At 45.8% G+C, this 14,613-nt stretch overlaps 2 protein-coding genes across 3 annotated transcripts in view; one reads left to right on the top strand and one right to left on the bottom strand.

Annotated features, from left to right (window-relative positions):
* The window catches only part of ANAPC10 (anaphase promoting complex subunit 10), a 210,212-nt gene extending 207,934 nt beyond the window's left edge, over window positions 1-2,278 (bottom strand). For both annotated transcript variants that reach the window (XM_078677655.1, XM_078677654.1), the window contains exon 1: window positions 2,144-2,278. The gene's annotated coding sequence lies outside the window, so the exon portion shown is untranslated. The remainder of the gene's footprint in view (window positions 1-2,143) is intronic.
* A 419-nt stretch (window positions 2,279-2,697) lies between these two features.
* Window positions 2,698-14,613, top strand: part of ABCE1 (ATP binding cassette subfamily E member 1) — a 147,261-nt gene continuing 135,345 nt past the window's right edge. Inside the window, exon 1 of the mRNA XM_078676877.1 lies at window positions 2,698-2,877. The gene's annotated coding sequence lies outside the window, so the exon portion shown is untranslated. The remainder of the gene's footprint in view (window positions 2,878-14,613) is intronic.

Raw genomic sequence — 14,613 nt, 5'->3', positions numbered from 1 at the left:
ACCTGGCTTAAGCACCTAACTGCACTCAATGTCCAACCGACCGTCGTGGATTCAGCAAAATCCTTAGGCATAACACTTGACGCTAATCTCAACATGCAGCAACATATCAGCAAGGCAACTAAGGGAGCGAACTTCCAAATAAATACCTTGAGGAAACTCAAACCCTTCCTCCCAGCCAAGGGCTTCCAAACTGCAGTACAAGCACTAGTCATCCCTCGCATAGACTACGGCAGGATCGCCCTCTGCGGTCTCCCCCTAACTACAACTGCACCCCTAAGAGCATCGCTAAACGCGGCAGCGAGACTCATCACTGGATCTAAAAAACACTCACATATCTCCCTTGACTTTAAATCCCTGAACTGGCTGCCTTTTGAAGCCAAAATACATCTGAAAATTGCCTGCATCACGCACAAGGCTATACACTTGAAATCACCCGGCTACCTCACTCAGAAGTTGACAATTTCCGGCGGGTCCAGAACCACCAGAAGTACAAACAATCTTCTGCTGAAGCCTCGAAGATTCCGGAAGGAAAAAACTTACAAACGCTCCTTCTCAGGAATGGCGCCTAGGATTTGGAACTCACTCCCTCCTGAAACGAGGCTCATCTCATCCACTCTTCTTTTTAAGAAAGAAGTTACAGCTATCCTCATGGCTAAATACACTTGAACTACTACTCTTGATCTTTTAAGACTTTGCGTCGAGTTATATTATTTGCTCGATCCCTTTGCACATGTATTTTACTTGTATTTTTGACCTAACCGATTACTCATGCTCCCCCTTATTTGTACTACTGCATTGACCTACCTTACCTTACCTTACCGTACTCCCGTCGAGTTATATTATTTGTTTGGATCCCTTTGCACATGTTGTTTTACTTGTATTATTGACCTAACGGAGTGTTCATGCTCCCTCTTATTTGTACTACTGCATTGACCTACCTTACCTTACCTTACCTTCCTACGATGCTCCCTCGTGTACCCACCCTTCCACCCTTTTATGCCTTTTGTAAAGCGCTCTGTTATCTGCAAAGATCTTGTTCGCGCTATATAAAACTTCCAAAATAAATAAATAAAAATAAATAAATAAATAATGCAGAATCAGTAATTAACTAATTTCAGCAAGATTATGGGAAAAAAGCAAATAAACAGGCACTCACCAAGTCAATGTCATGCAGATTGACAGCCTTTTGGCTTTGTCAATGCCGCATTTATTTTGACACGCTGCGTCTTCTTCCTCCTTTAGGGTAAGGGCTGATTTTGTTTCTTGTATCTGTTCTTCATCGTCTTCACCCTTCAGCATTGCACTTGGTTTTTCTACTGCCTTTGGCGTTTCTCTGTTTCAGGCTAGTTATCTTCTAGCACTACCTTGCACATAGCTATCACTGTCTTTAGCACTTCTTTGCACTTAGCTATCGCTGCCTTTAGCGCTTTTCTGTACCTGGTTGTCGCAACCTTTATCGTTATTGTTCTGTATAACTTATAGGTCAGTGTTGCGTTGTAGCACAGTACCTCTTTCACAGCCATACCAGCAAGCAGGTTTCTGGCCAACGATGAGTAAACTTCGCTGGTAGGCTTTCGTTTTGTTTGAAAGCTTCACACTGGCTGGAGTGGTGATTTGACTCCACACATGCCTCAAAAGGTAGCAGAAAGACCTGCACCTCCAAGCCAGACACCTTTTCACACTTTAAATGTTATTTTCGAGTTGGCAGGTCTGTGACTATATAGCTTGTAGTAATGGGTCTAGTTAGATGGGTATAATTGTGGTAGTCATATAGAATTTGAATTGTTAGAATGTCCTAGGTAATTATATCAGGATGTACAATGTTGACAGCAGATGGTGCTGTGCTTGTACTTTTACTTCTTCACCAAGCTGTACGAGGTTGTCTAATAAAGAAGGGTTGTGCACAGATTACCTGACTCAGCGCCCTCACTACAGCCATCATCAAATGGGAAAAGCCATAGGATGACTACACCTTAACTCATAACAGGGTTTCACAACTTGAAATCTCACACATAAGCATACTGAAAACCTTGTAACTAAAAAACCGTATAACTAGCACAAGCTCTCGAATACAGAATCACCTGGTGAGAGTCTGTAAGTTATAAATATTGATTCACGTTACCCATCAGATATTTTTTCTCACCTGTAAATTATTCCTGGCACTTGCAGGCAAATCTTTACAACCGGGAAATTGACAAAACAGCAGCCTTTCTAAATCATCATCTAAAACTCGCGGGCAGGGTCAGCCGCAGGAGGCGCTCTGACTGTGCGTCACAGGACGCAGCAGCTGATCGACCAGCGAAACAAACGAAGGACATCGCACAACGACAACTTCAGCAGAAGTGGGCCACCGTGAACAAATAACGATGAGAAACTCCTTTAAGTGGCGCCATCACTAAAGAAAATCAACAAGCATTGTACTTATCAGTATTGTTTTTTATTGCGACTTTAGAAAAATAATGAATAGCACAGTTAACATTCCATATTTGAAGTATACTGCAGACGTGCAAAAGTGAAGTATTTCTACTCGTGATATAAAATATGTAAACATTTTCTTAAAATACAATTATTTTAACTCAGTTTTCATTTGAAGCTATGTCTTTATCAAAATATAACCACTTCAATATGGTAGTTCCGCTAATAGTATACACCAGTCTTTTGCTAAGTCTATTGGCGAGTTGGCGACGTCACACCTGCCGCTTCGTCCAGTCCTTACACGCATGCGCATGTCTCTATGGCGTGCTGTTGGGCTGTGGTAAGGCCATATTGGCCGGTACGGCGCGAGTAAGGCTGTAAAAACAGCGTGGATTTTTACCACTGGTTGGGAAACATCGGGCTTCGTGCGCCCCAAGCAGACGGGAGGCCGCCCACACCCGGGTAAGTGCAAATTTAAAGACGGACAGTACCTATATGCAGGATATTGGCGGAAGCGAGTGTTAGTAGTGTTTAATGAGCGTAGTTATCCCCATCTCCCTCCGCATGTAGTAAGGCGCCCATGAAATAGAAAACGGGACCTATACCCAAGTCTGTAGTTCATTCGGGACACTTCTTTTCAACCTCTCCCTGCATCTCAGTGATGCCAGCAGCTTGGAGTTCCCATCCGTCACTTTCGGAGTTTGCGTTCTTATCCTGTTGTGACTTCAAAGGATCTGCTGCAGACCATTCAACAACAAGTTGAATTTAGACTTGAGCGTCGCTGCCCTAGTATCCTCGCTGCTTATGACAGAGTTATACTCTTTGAATGGTATGTCAAGCGCCGGCCTCTAGCACAGTTAACAGCTGTGGCATGGGTGCTTGCACAAACTGCCAGAACTTTGCTTCCCATTGCTCCTCTTTTTACGATGGGTCCTATGGCATTTTGAGTCTTTCTTTAGGTACGATGGTATCCTGTTGCTCTTATTTATGTTTCTGAGAGAGGTTATTTCAGTGAAAACATGTATAGTAATTCCACTGAAAAATTTGATTAAACAAAGCCTGCAGTTCCATTTCAAGCTAATTGAGAGGCCAATAATTGTTGCAAAGGATGACAGCCAACTTTACAATTAAAAATTTTCCTTATGGTTTAAAAAAAAATCAATGTTAGGAAAGGTAAAATGTGAAATTCATTTAAGGGCTTTTCTATGTAATTTCTAGGAAATGTGCCGAGATGAAAATTCTTGAGACATAGCTCTTCTTCTAGTGCGCACGATCATAAGAGTGGTATAGAGCTGCAGTTTAGAGCCTGCCCAGCATTCCAGATTACCAATGGGCGCCTCTTTTCAAAATATGTGGACATGCAGTCTAATTGTAGTTTTAGGATTTGGATAGAGTTGTAGATCTCATTGCCAGTTTAATGCATGTAGAATAAAAGAGGGCAGTCTGCACATTGATGCAAGCAATTCAGCTGTGTGTGGTCATCAGGAGACTGCTCCCTCTGACAACACACTCCAACACCACTTGAATAGTGACACACGCGTGCGTCCTCGTATGTAGCGTACCGTGGGTTCATAGTCCAATTATGCTGCTTGTATGTCAGACCTTAATTGCAGCGATAGAAGAAACAAGATCTTGAAGAACACATAAGAGTATACGGATATTTAGTGACTTTTATCACGAGAGGCAGTGGTGGTTGGTCAGTTTTTCATAGGTTAATTATACCAGGTACAGCCGTACAGAAATAAGCCAACAGATGTTTCATCCGAGGTACTTTGTCCATGCTCTGTGTAGATCAGTAGTTGGAACCTCCCTGTCGTATAACGATGATTAGTTTAAAAGGCATGGCAATAGCGTCCATTGCATTATGTCCATGCATATGTATGTTGCTTATATTGTCTAATTGGGCGACACTTTCAGATGGCTATTTTTATCAGGATTATGAGTAGAAGTACGTGACGCTGTCTTCAAATATAGTAAAGTGACAAGGCTATGATAGGGCCTTAGAACTTCAAAAGACTGTTTACTGAATGTTCCTTATCTTGTTAGTCGGAGAAGTCAGTACAGCAGTTTTTGCCTACTGGTACCATTGTAATAGACTTTATTGCAGGGATGTTGGTATGCGGGATATCCTTCACTAAGCAGACATCAATAATCTGAGATCTTTCTTCAACCTTGAATTTCTTCTAGTGTTACAGAGTGCATATCAAAGTAGTTGGCTCTGTTTGTGCATTTAAGACTTCCTTTTCACATTCTTTCAAAGTATGTTTGGGCTTACGACAAGGCAATATTAGATGAGCAACTAGGGAATTACTAAAAATTGGGTGCAGCTTGTCAATAGAAGTGTCAATTATGACCCCGATGCCAGCGTTGCTCGCTACAAAATGTCACTTTGTCTGGACTTCACAATATTTGATATTGCCCAGTCATATTGATACTATCTCTAGCACACTCCACATCTTTTCATTAAACAGCTACTTACACACATGTTCATAGTGTAAAGGAATAAAACATTAAATAGCAAAGAAAATGCTCGACCGTATCCTATTTACCCATCACTAATCTTCTACAAAAGCCAGACCCATTGGCTTTGACAAAAATAGTTTTGTCCAATACAATTAAATATAGTTTGGCCTTGGGTCTCATAAAGCACCCCACAAGTTTCCTAAAATAGTCGTGAAAAATACTTTGCACTAAGGAAGTCATATTTATAGTGTTTGACTTGACATTAAGCATATTGTTGATTGCTAATGAAATGTTTAATTATTTGCCCTCAAGCAACAAAATTTGCAGCTTGAGCCGTGGAAATACACATTTGGTTTCTCATAATTAGCGAAAAGTCTGATTTTATTAGTAAGCAGCATATCGTATTGGGGTTGTCAAGTATGAATATGTAGGTGACTTGGTGATCCGTCCAGGAGTATAGGGGACTTGTGGTGAATGTTGTAGGGATGCAGACGGGTGAGGTCCAGTGAGTTGGCTTGGTGATGTTTTCTTTTCTAGGGCGTTAAGTGATGAGTTGGGTGCTTACTTCATGGTTTTGCTTGAGCCAGGAAAGGTTGGGTTGGATTGTTGTATGGAGGCAATCTGTAGAAGTAATTATATGAGGCTGATTTGCAGACGGAGAGGAAAGTGGCAGAGAAGAGCTCAAAAGACGTAGGGGTGGCCATGTAGGATATGGTGCAGGACCACGTTGACTTGTGTATGACTGCAGGTCCCCCTTCAGTTTTGCATGTGTGCTCTCTGTTGGATTCTGTACCCAAAGGGGAAAGAAACATCAGCAGTGGCGGCTGGTACCCTAAATAATTCGTGAGGTAACCACCGACAATCAATGCCTTTAAAGTCAACACCAATGCTGTCAGTCATGGCTCGTTATAAACAATTTTTATAATGAACCATGACTGAGAGCCCCAGGTGTTGAGGCTGAAGCCAGTGCAAGTCTCTTACAGTGCTTCTCAGAGGGTGATCAAACTCGCTGCATGCGTTGGTTCACCTCCTCCGGTCCTTGCTATTTAGTCCCTCTGCACTGGTCAGCAGGAATTCTCCACACCAATCCAGACGCTGCTGATAAAGTTAAGCAGCATGAGATTAGCGCCAGGATTGGCTGGAATAGGCTGTCTCGATGCTCCCACAGGCACTGGGCGGCCTGTGCCTGCTCTCCACCCAACAGTGTAAGACAGCTGGGTAAAGAGGTTTAAAGTATGCATGTCAGACTGGCAGTCTCAAGACAGCCAGCCAAAGTGCCATGCACGCTCTAAACTGATGGAGTGAGCCCCACTCCCCTGCTGCCAACCAACAGCAGGGCCCTTCCCCCAAACAAAACTCGGACTGGAGAAAGTGAAAAAATAACTTTGCAGCTCTGGCGGGAGGGGACGCGACATGGTGCTCCGCCATCCTAATTGAGGGGCTTCAGCTGACAGGAATGTGATGGAGTGTCTACAACACATGTGGAATCCACTTTACACCACCCAAGAATCTTGTAAGGTTTTTCTCCAGCGTACTCTGGCACAAAGGCTTGTGCCATTCATCTTCATAATAATGTCACTGCATACTACTCTGAGGTAACCTAGACCAGAGTGCCTGCTAAAACTTTGAACGTAGTCCAGCATGCCCAGCATTGAGCTACCTCCTTATATTTGTACACAGCTGATACAGGGTTCTCACATTAAAAAGGAGAACCTATTTTGACGCCTGGTCAGCTGCTGTTTTAGTACTGATATTGAAAGAGAATTATTCAAGTTGACCAGAAACCCAAGGTGGCATTTCCAAATTTGTTTCACTAGCTGATTATTTGTTAGTCTCAATTTTCAGTTTTTAGACATACATATAAATGGAAAATAGACTGAAAATAGTTATTTCCCTTGCATGTTTACTCATTTCCAAAAGCAAAAACATACAGAAAGATATATACACGGTGAAGCTGGCTCCCTAGCGAAATCTCCGGCTTCACAGGACTTGGGCAGTGCGGTGGCCAGTGAGGAGAGTAGGTGGTCAGCAAAGACACCAGTAAATTTTTAACTGCACCAATTTTGTTTTGATCACCAGCCCTCACTTTGGGTTTTCAAAAGTCAGCAAAAGAACACTTACCCCGCCAGCCCAGATTGTGCTCTCTGGGAAGCGCAGTCTGCTCAGAAGGGTTGCGAACATGTGTTTGGAAGAAACCAATCGACTTGGCTGGGCTTCCACCATTTGGGAGTGAGATGGATCAAGAAAAGCTACCGGTGTGAGTGACCAGTATTGGCATATGAATAAGCCTGTGAAGCCGAAACGCGTCATGCCCTATCTGTTGAATTAAACGACTCCCCCTGGCTCCCCGCTGTGTCCCTCTGATTTCCTTTGCTCTGGGTGAAGACATTTGATATAATCTTGTACCAAGGTCACAGCAGGTCAAAACGTGTTTCTTTTGCCGAAATAAAAACAAATGACAAAAATACAAGCTTGTTGGTGTGGCTGGGTTTCTTTTCGTGCCTGGAAAAGGAGTGTTGTTGCAATATGTATGTATATAATATTATTATTATTATTATTATTATTATTATTATTATTATTATTATCTTTTTGTTTTTTTGAGGAGCTTTCCATTCTCAGTAATGACTGCCAGGCCAATAACTGTGATAACTGACCATATTGGGGCAGGCAGGCATCCAAGATTGAGCATAAATGTATCAGTTAAAGATTGGAAAAACGTTAATTGTGACTTTGTTTTTAACAGAGCACAACATCAGTATGATAAATACCAATAAAGTTAATAACAACTTATAAATGTATAAATAAACAGGCACGTTAAAAAAAATCAGTTTAAAGTTGGAAGCGTAACATTAAGTTATTTATGAGGCGCTATTCTTTAACAATGCTACCTGTACAAGGGATTGATGAAAAACTAGGAGAACAAGCAGCAGAATGGAAGGCCAATGGGTTACTAGGTGTTGTACCAACAGCTGTTGAAATAGTCTCATGGAGAATCGCTACAGTAAACAGAACCTAGAAAGGTGAAAAAAAATTGCACGAAGCTTAGAAAGCCTGTGGAGCTATGTTCTGTTAGCTAAAGTGTGGAATATCATTGAATGAAAAGTTGTGCTGCAAATCTTGACCATCATGCTGGTATTTCAGACCTACCATTAAAAATAGTGTCACTTCATAACGCACGCTGTCACTTGTGATCATTTATTTTATTTATTTAGGAAGTTTTCTATAGCGCTGTCAAGACCCGGAGGTAGCAGAGCGCTTTACAGTAATAGAAAGACAAAAATCTGTATAAACATATACATAACATAAACATGAACATAACATATGTAAGGTATAAGCATTCAATGAGTGACATTGTAAGCGGAACATGGGTGAGTTGCCGAGCTTCTTTGGATATGGGATTCACTGTAGTCACATAGTTCAGGGGTTGCTTGCTGACCCCGGTTATCCACAGCCAAGGGAGCGGATCAGGAACAAGGATTTGAGTTGCCTTTTGAATTCCACAAAATAAGGAATAGTTCTGATGTGCGGGGGGATGGAGTTCCAGATTTTGGGGGCATTTCCAGTGAAGGAGCAGTCCGCTGTTCTTTTCTTTCTGGTTTTGGGTAGGATGAGCAGGAAGGAGTTAGAGCTTCTCAGATTCCTGGCTTGGCCTGCTTTTTTGAGTTTATTTGCCAGGTATTCTGGTTTGCCGTAATGTACTCATAATTGCTAGAATACCAGTATTAATATAGTGCACAATAGTGTAAGCCATTTCTAGGCACCGTTAACCGAAGACAATCTACAATGCTTGTTGAAAAGAGCAGTTCTGTAAATCAATCCCAGTCCAAATATTTATAAAGAAGGTAACTGTGTTATGGTGGTAAGCTGTAATTGTACATTAATATAGAAAATTTGAATAGCATGTAAAGGGCCCAAGTGTATTGCTACCCTTTGCATAGAGCAGCTACATTTCACAATTTAAATAGAATAATTATGCAGAAACAAAACACTTCGTATTTTTTTTTGTTTAAATGTTTTTATTGAAGGCTTATATTGCATTACAACCAGTATCCTGACAGGTGTATACAGTTTTTACGATATCAAAAAAATATATATACAGTAATTCATGGCTAGTGGCTATACATCGTACAGCGGTAGCATGTCAATTCGACCGTTGACGTTATCATCCTAATCATAGTCCCTGTGCCTATCTGTAACTATTACTTAGTGGGGAAAGAACCCCACATCCACCTGCATCACTATGAGAGGCACGGGCCATATAGTGATGTTGTTTGGGGTGTCCGGGGACTCTGTGTGCTACCTTTATGTATATCCGTGGTGGCTCTGTCCAGGCCTTTGGTGCATGCATTCCTAGGAACTGTGTATCGGAATCGGAACTTACGAATATTGAGGAGAACAACTAACTGTTGTGGGGGGGGGGAATGAACTGGGGGATAATGCTGCGGATACCCCATTATGGGGAGAAAGGGGGAAAAAATGAAGATGCTGAATCTGGTTATGTGGTGTGGATAGTGGTTGGTGCGTAATGGGTGGCGGAGGCCGAAGGTGTCAGCTGTGCATCTCGTGAGAGGGGTGGTGCTAGTGTCAGGCTATCCTACGTTCTAGGGATCAGCAGTTACTCGTGAGACCTCTCCTATCTGTCCCTGTGGGAAGCCTAATGTGGAGTGCGACTGAGAGGTGGGTAGGGAGGGTGGCTGCGTTGTGACATGGGTGAATAGGTGCATCAGTTGCGCCCATTCAAGAGAGATTGGGTGTGTTCATATGCCTTTTACCTCCTCGTCTTGCAATACTCTCTCCTCTGCTGCCCCCCATTTCTTCACTGCTCCTGTCCATGCTGCCTCCGGGGGTCCCTCCGGGGCTCGCCAGTGCATGGCTATCCCCCTTTTTGCTAGAAGGATGGCTAATGAGGCAAATCTGCAAGGCACTTTCTCGGTTTTCCGTTTGCGGAACAACCCCAGGGCACTAGCTTCCCATGTGGGCAGGGTTGTATTACCAGTGACTTCCAGAAGGATACGGTGTACCTGATTCCAGTATTGTGCAATTATGGGGAAATCCCAGAACATGTGTTCAAAGTCAGCTTCGGGGGTCTGGCATCGGGGGAAGGCGAAATGTGTGTTAGGATAGAACCGGTGGAGTCGCTGCGGGGTGAGGTACGCTCTATGGAGTATATTAAATTGGATGTTTCGAAAGCGGGCGTTTCTAAAGACTTTTTTGGGATACTCCAAGACTTTGGCCCACTCCTTATCGTTAAATACCCGACCGACTTCTTCTTCTTCCCATGTCTGCCTTAGTGAGTCCAAGGGTCGTAGAAGAAGCTCTCGGATTGCCTTGTATAATCATGTGACCAGGTGTCTACCCACCCCCATATGTATGATAGCGTGTATCACCGGGTGTGTCGGGGGTTCACCCTCCCGCGCATTCCAGAACTGGCAGCAACTGTCTATGAGCTGTCTGTGTAGGAGGAATTGGCCAGGTTAGAGATCTGTCAATTGGGCGTATGACATTAACTGTCCGTCGTCAAAGAGGGACGTCATGTCTGTGATGGAGTGGTCCGTCCAAACCCGGAGAGCGCGAGAGGTATAATAGCTATCATTACGGGGGAGGCCTACCAACGGATGGCGAGTATGGAGGTTTCTCTTTGGACAGTCGGTGGATCCTGAGCATACATGTGCGCGCCACTGTCACCTGCTAGGGGTATGTGCGCAGGGGTTTTGTGCCTGGGAGCAATAGTCTATGTATAGCCGGAAGGGGTATCCGCCCGCGCTCTGTAAGTGTTTCCACGATATGGCTTTCCGCTGTCCAATACGACAGCCACTGGAGTTGTGCCGCCAAAAAGTATGATTCAAAGGATGGAGCTCCGAGCCCCCCCTGGGTAGCAGGAAGGTAAAGTGTGGACAGGGCTACTCTGTCTCTCCCCCCCCCCCCCACCCCCCCCCCCCCCCCCCCCCCCAGATCAGTGTTGTGAGGAGCATGTTAAGTTATTTAAAGAAGGAACGCAGTGGGATCACCGGAAGATTGGCAAAACGGTATAGGAGTCGTGGAATCATTATCCTTTTTGCAAGTGCGATGCGACTGCGACCTATGGGGGCTAGTGGTAGCGTTTTCTAGAATCGCACTGATGTTCGCAGTCCCGCAAAGACCCTACGGTCACCTGTGTCTCGTCAGAGTCTTGCAGGCGGGTAGTGCATTTCTAAAAGATGTGTTTCCCTTGTTTATTATCCGTTTTACCCATGGCGTCTTGCCACTGGCACCTCCGCACTCCAGCACGCTTCCAAGGCGATTCAGTGCTCGTAGGGCTGCTTCCGGGTGTCTCAGGGGAAGGCGCTACGTTTAGGTGTGGGCCACAGGCCAGTGTCGCTATAGTTCCCGGCCGTGCGTCGTCTATGGCAAGCCTTCAGTGTTCCGCTTTTGGTAATACCTACAGCAGGTGTTTTGCTCCTCCGGCTGTCTGCCGCAGGGGTCACGCAGTCTACTAATTATTTGACCCTGCAGCAACTCGTGTTCGGTGCAGCTTATTCTAGACCTCTATTTAATGACAAATGTGTTGCGTTCCATTTATTTCTTAGCAACTGCATCTGTGGGGTTTGCAAGCTGTTGGGGACATCTCAGCGTTATGGCAGGCCTGCTCCTTTGTAGTGCTTCTGATGCAGCACAGTGATGCAGGAGTATATCTACTCGTCTCAGTAGGGTAGGCCGGATACTCTCTCCCCAGTACTGTTTTGCATGCAAATGCTTCTATTGACGTAGCGTCGGCTGTCCTAGGCCTCCAGCGTACCTTCTGTCCCTCTCCTCGCTCAGCCACCGCTATTGCGTCCTACCTTAGATGGCGTGGGGGGGGCTCGTTTTGTCCTGTCAGCTTGTCTGGCGGGGCATTTCATGCAGCACTCGCTGGAGGGCCTCTGCGGGCCACGAGTCTCATAGATTCCTCTGGATGGAGATGGCGGCTGCGGGTGTGCAGGGTGCCTCGGCAGTATGAAGTCTTCTAGGCCGTCTGCCGCCAACCGCCAGATCCCAGCGCCCCCCTCTCCTGTGACCGTCTCCATGCACCGGCGTGTTGAAAAGGCAGCACGTCTCTCTCAATGTTTTGGCTGCTGCGGTGTACCTTGTTCCAGCTCCACGTTGCGCTCTAGCAGCACTGAAGGGGTATCGTCTCGGCGGCCGAGGCACCCCCTCCCGTCGGGCGTCGGCGCCTGTCTCGCCGTCAGCCCCAAGTGTCAGCTCCTTCTCCACGTCGCGTTGGTCTGCCTCAGCCGGCTTTCTTCACGTGTGCTCACCGGTTTTCTGTGAGATACGCTATCTGCACCAGAGGGGCAGCATATATCAGGATTGTGGTCGCTTGCCTTGCCCTGCTCCGCTCCCCGCAGCGGCCACGTTGCGCGATCAGCCATGTACAGGCCGAACTACGTGTGGGTGATTTATCCCTTGATACTCCACAGGCTATAGCGCCTCAGCTTGCAGTTCTCGGGTGCAATCTAGTAGATTGACAGTCACTCTCCGGATAACTGTTGGAATTTGTGCTCGCCAGCAGAGCCTTTCCACTAAGCGGCCATCAGGCTGCTCGGCTCGGCCACGCCCCCAAGGTGCCAAATCTCTTCCCCCAGGATTGGCAGGGTCCACGAAGGGGAAGCTTGAAAGGCTTGCCGCCTTTGTGAATTATCCCTGCCATTTGCTGCTCCATGCAATTGGCCCCTACCAGTTATGACCCCCACTTTGGGCGGGATAATAGGCGGGAAACCCAAGTTGGGAGAAAAGGTATGCCCACCATTGCCAACCCCATCCCTCAGGTGTGGGAGGCGAGATGAAGCCCAACTCTCGGACCCTGCCATTTTGAGGATGGGGGACCCAGCCAGCCAGTTTGAGGCTTATGCCCCCCTCCCACTGGAGAGTGGCATAATGGGGGCTGTACCCATCCCAAGGAAGGGACCCATTAGTCCCGACATGTACCTACCTGTAACACCCTTAATTTAGAATTTAGGGGCAACCTTGAATCTTGCCTCCTCAGACCAGAAGAAACCAGAAGGACCGGAGAGCTGTGCTGAGGAAGAAGAGGAGGACACCAACTGACTTGGTCCCAGCCCTACCAGCCTGGTCCGACCACAGCAAAATCACGGTGTGTCCTGCAGTCGGCAGCCTCCAATTGCCTGGAGGACCTGCCCTGCCTTCCTAAGCCAGACTTTGTCTCCCATGAGCACCAGATTTGTTCACCCACTGAGTCTGGGACCAGCCTGATCCTCCACTCTGCACCCGATGCCCACAGCCCGAGTTAGAGTGGCCCAACACTCAGAGGAGGTCTCCCTGGCGACCCTGACCCAAGATCCAGGGTACCCCTGACCTACCTCAAGCCTCCAGTCGACGCCTGCAGCCTCAATCCGGAGGGGGCCCCTGACCGCGACCAGGAGCTGGTAAGAACACACTATGCCAAAGGACATGCTTGCACCCGATGCCCCAAGGATTTGGTTGGCCCCACTGTCGGTGTCCAGGTAACTCCCAGCATCCAGACTTACCTCTCCAAGTGGCGGTGGCCTCCAGAAGATCTTCGTCCCAGAGACTGCAATGCTTTTCCAAACCAGTGAATACTCATTGAAAGTAACAAGGCACCCGATGCCAAGCCCGCAATACTCATTCCACCCATCCGAATACAACACACAACGACCAGTCCACACACCAACTTGGACCCAACATCAAACCTCCTTCAACTTACCACTCCGATCCCTGATATCCCTATGCAACCGAAGAACGCGTTCACGCATGCAAACTCTACCTGCAGATTTCCCTCCACAAAAGAACATACACCTACACATAAAACTAACCTTCCCACCTCCATTTGGTTTGCACAATTCAATGAGTTAGCTTCTGGCCTAGCCCATCTCAAGGCCGAGATGCATAACCTATCAACCATCACCAATGAACTTTTAAACTTGCACAGAGCCACCAACGCCCCTGTGAACCAAATCCGTCTCCAAACTAGTAGTTACTTCCCCAAGATTTCACACCATGAGAAAACTAGTCGGAGTAACCAAATCAGTCCACAAATTAGTAGATACATAGCCAAGATCTCACGCCCTGACAATAATATTCAGTTTAACTTACCTTCCCCCTCTTGGCCTAGGAGGACAAACGTTGAACTATTCGACAGCGACATAGACGACCTCCTCATATCTTATGCCTTAGCAACAGGTAACAGTATGTCACAATGTGGCACTATCCAATCCATTCAAATCAACCCCTTCGGAGAACCCACACACAATAACAGATCCGTAAATAGAGATAATCTCACAAATAACAACATAGAGCAGACTACCCTAACCCATTCTATTAACAAGATAAAGCGTTCACTCATTAATTGCAGATCAGCTGGCAAACACACACCTGGCATTTTCAACCTAATCCTAGAGAATGATTTAGACATTATTGTTCTCACCGAAACATGGTTAAACAGCTCCTCCTCCCTCATCCTTGATCTATTGGTTCCTCCTATCACGACCTAATCCGCCTAGACCGAAATGTGGCGCCTTGAGGTGGGTTAGCCTGCATTTATCGTAACACGATCTCAATCAAGCAAGCAGACTCCATTGCTCTATCCTTCTGCGAATATCTCTGTATCAATATCTCTGATAATAAGCGTCTCACCAGCAAGTTTCACTTATTCTACCACCCCCGAGGGATAATCTGACTTTCATCGAGAGTTAATGGGAAGTAATTTCATCCAACGTCAACTCACAAGTACCAAATTTT

Source organism: Lissotriton helveticus, chromosome 2_1 (assembly GCF_964261635.1).
Source record: "Lissotriton helveticus chromosome 2_1, aLisHel1.1, whole genome shotgun sequence".
Taxonomy (NCBI): Eukaryota; Metazoa; Chordata; class Amphibia; order Caudata; family Salamandridae; genus Lissotriton; species Lissotriton helveticus.
Note: the sequence above shows the minus strand (reverse complement) of the source record. Positions and strands in the feature narration are given on the sequence as shown.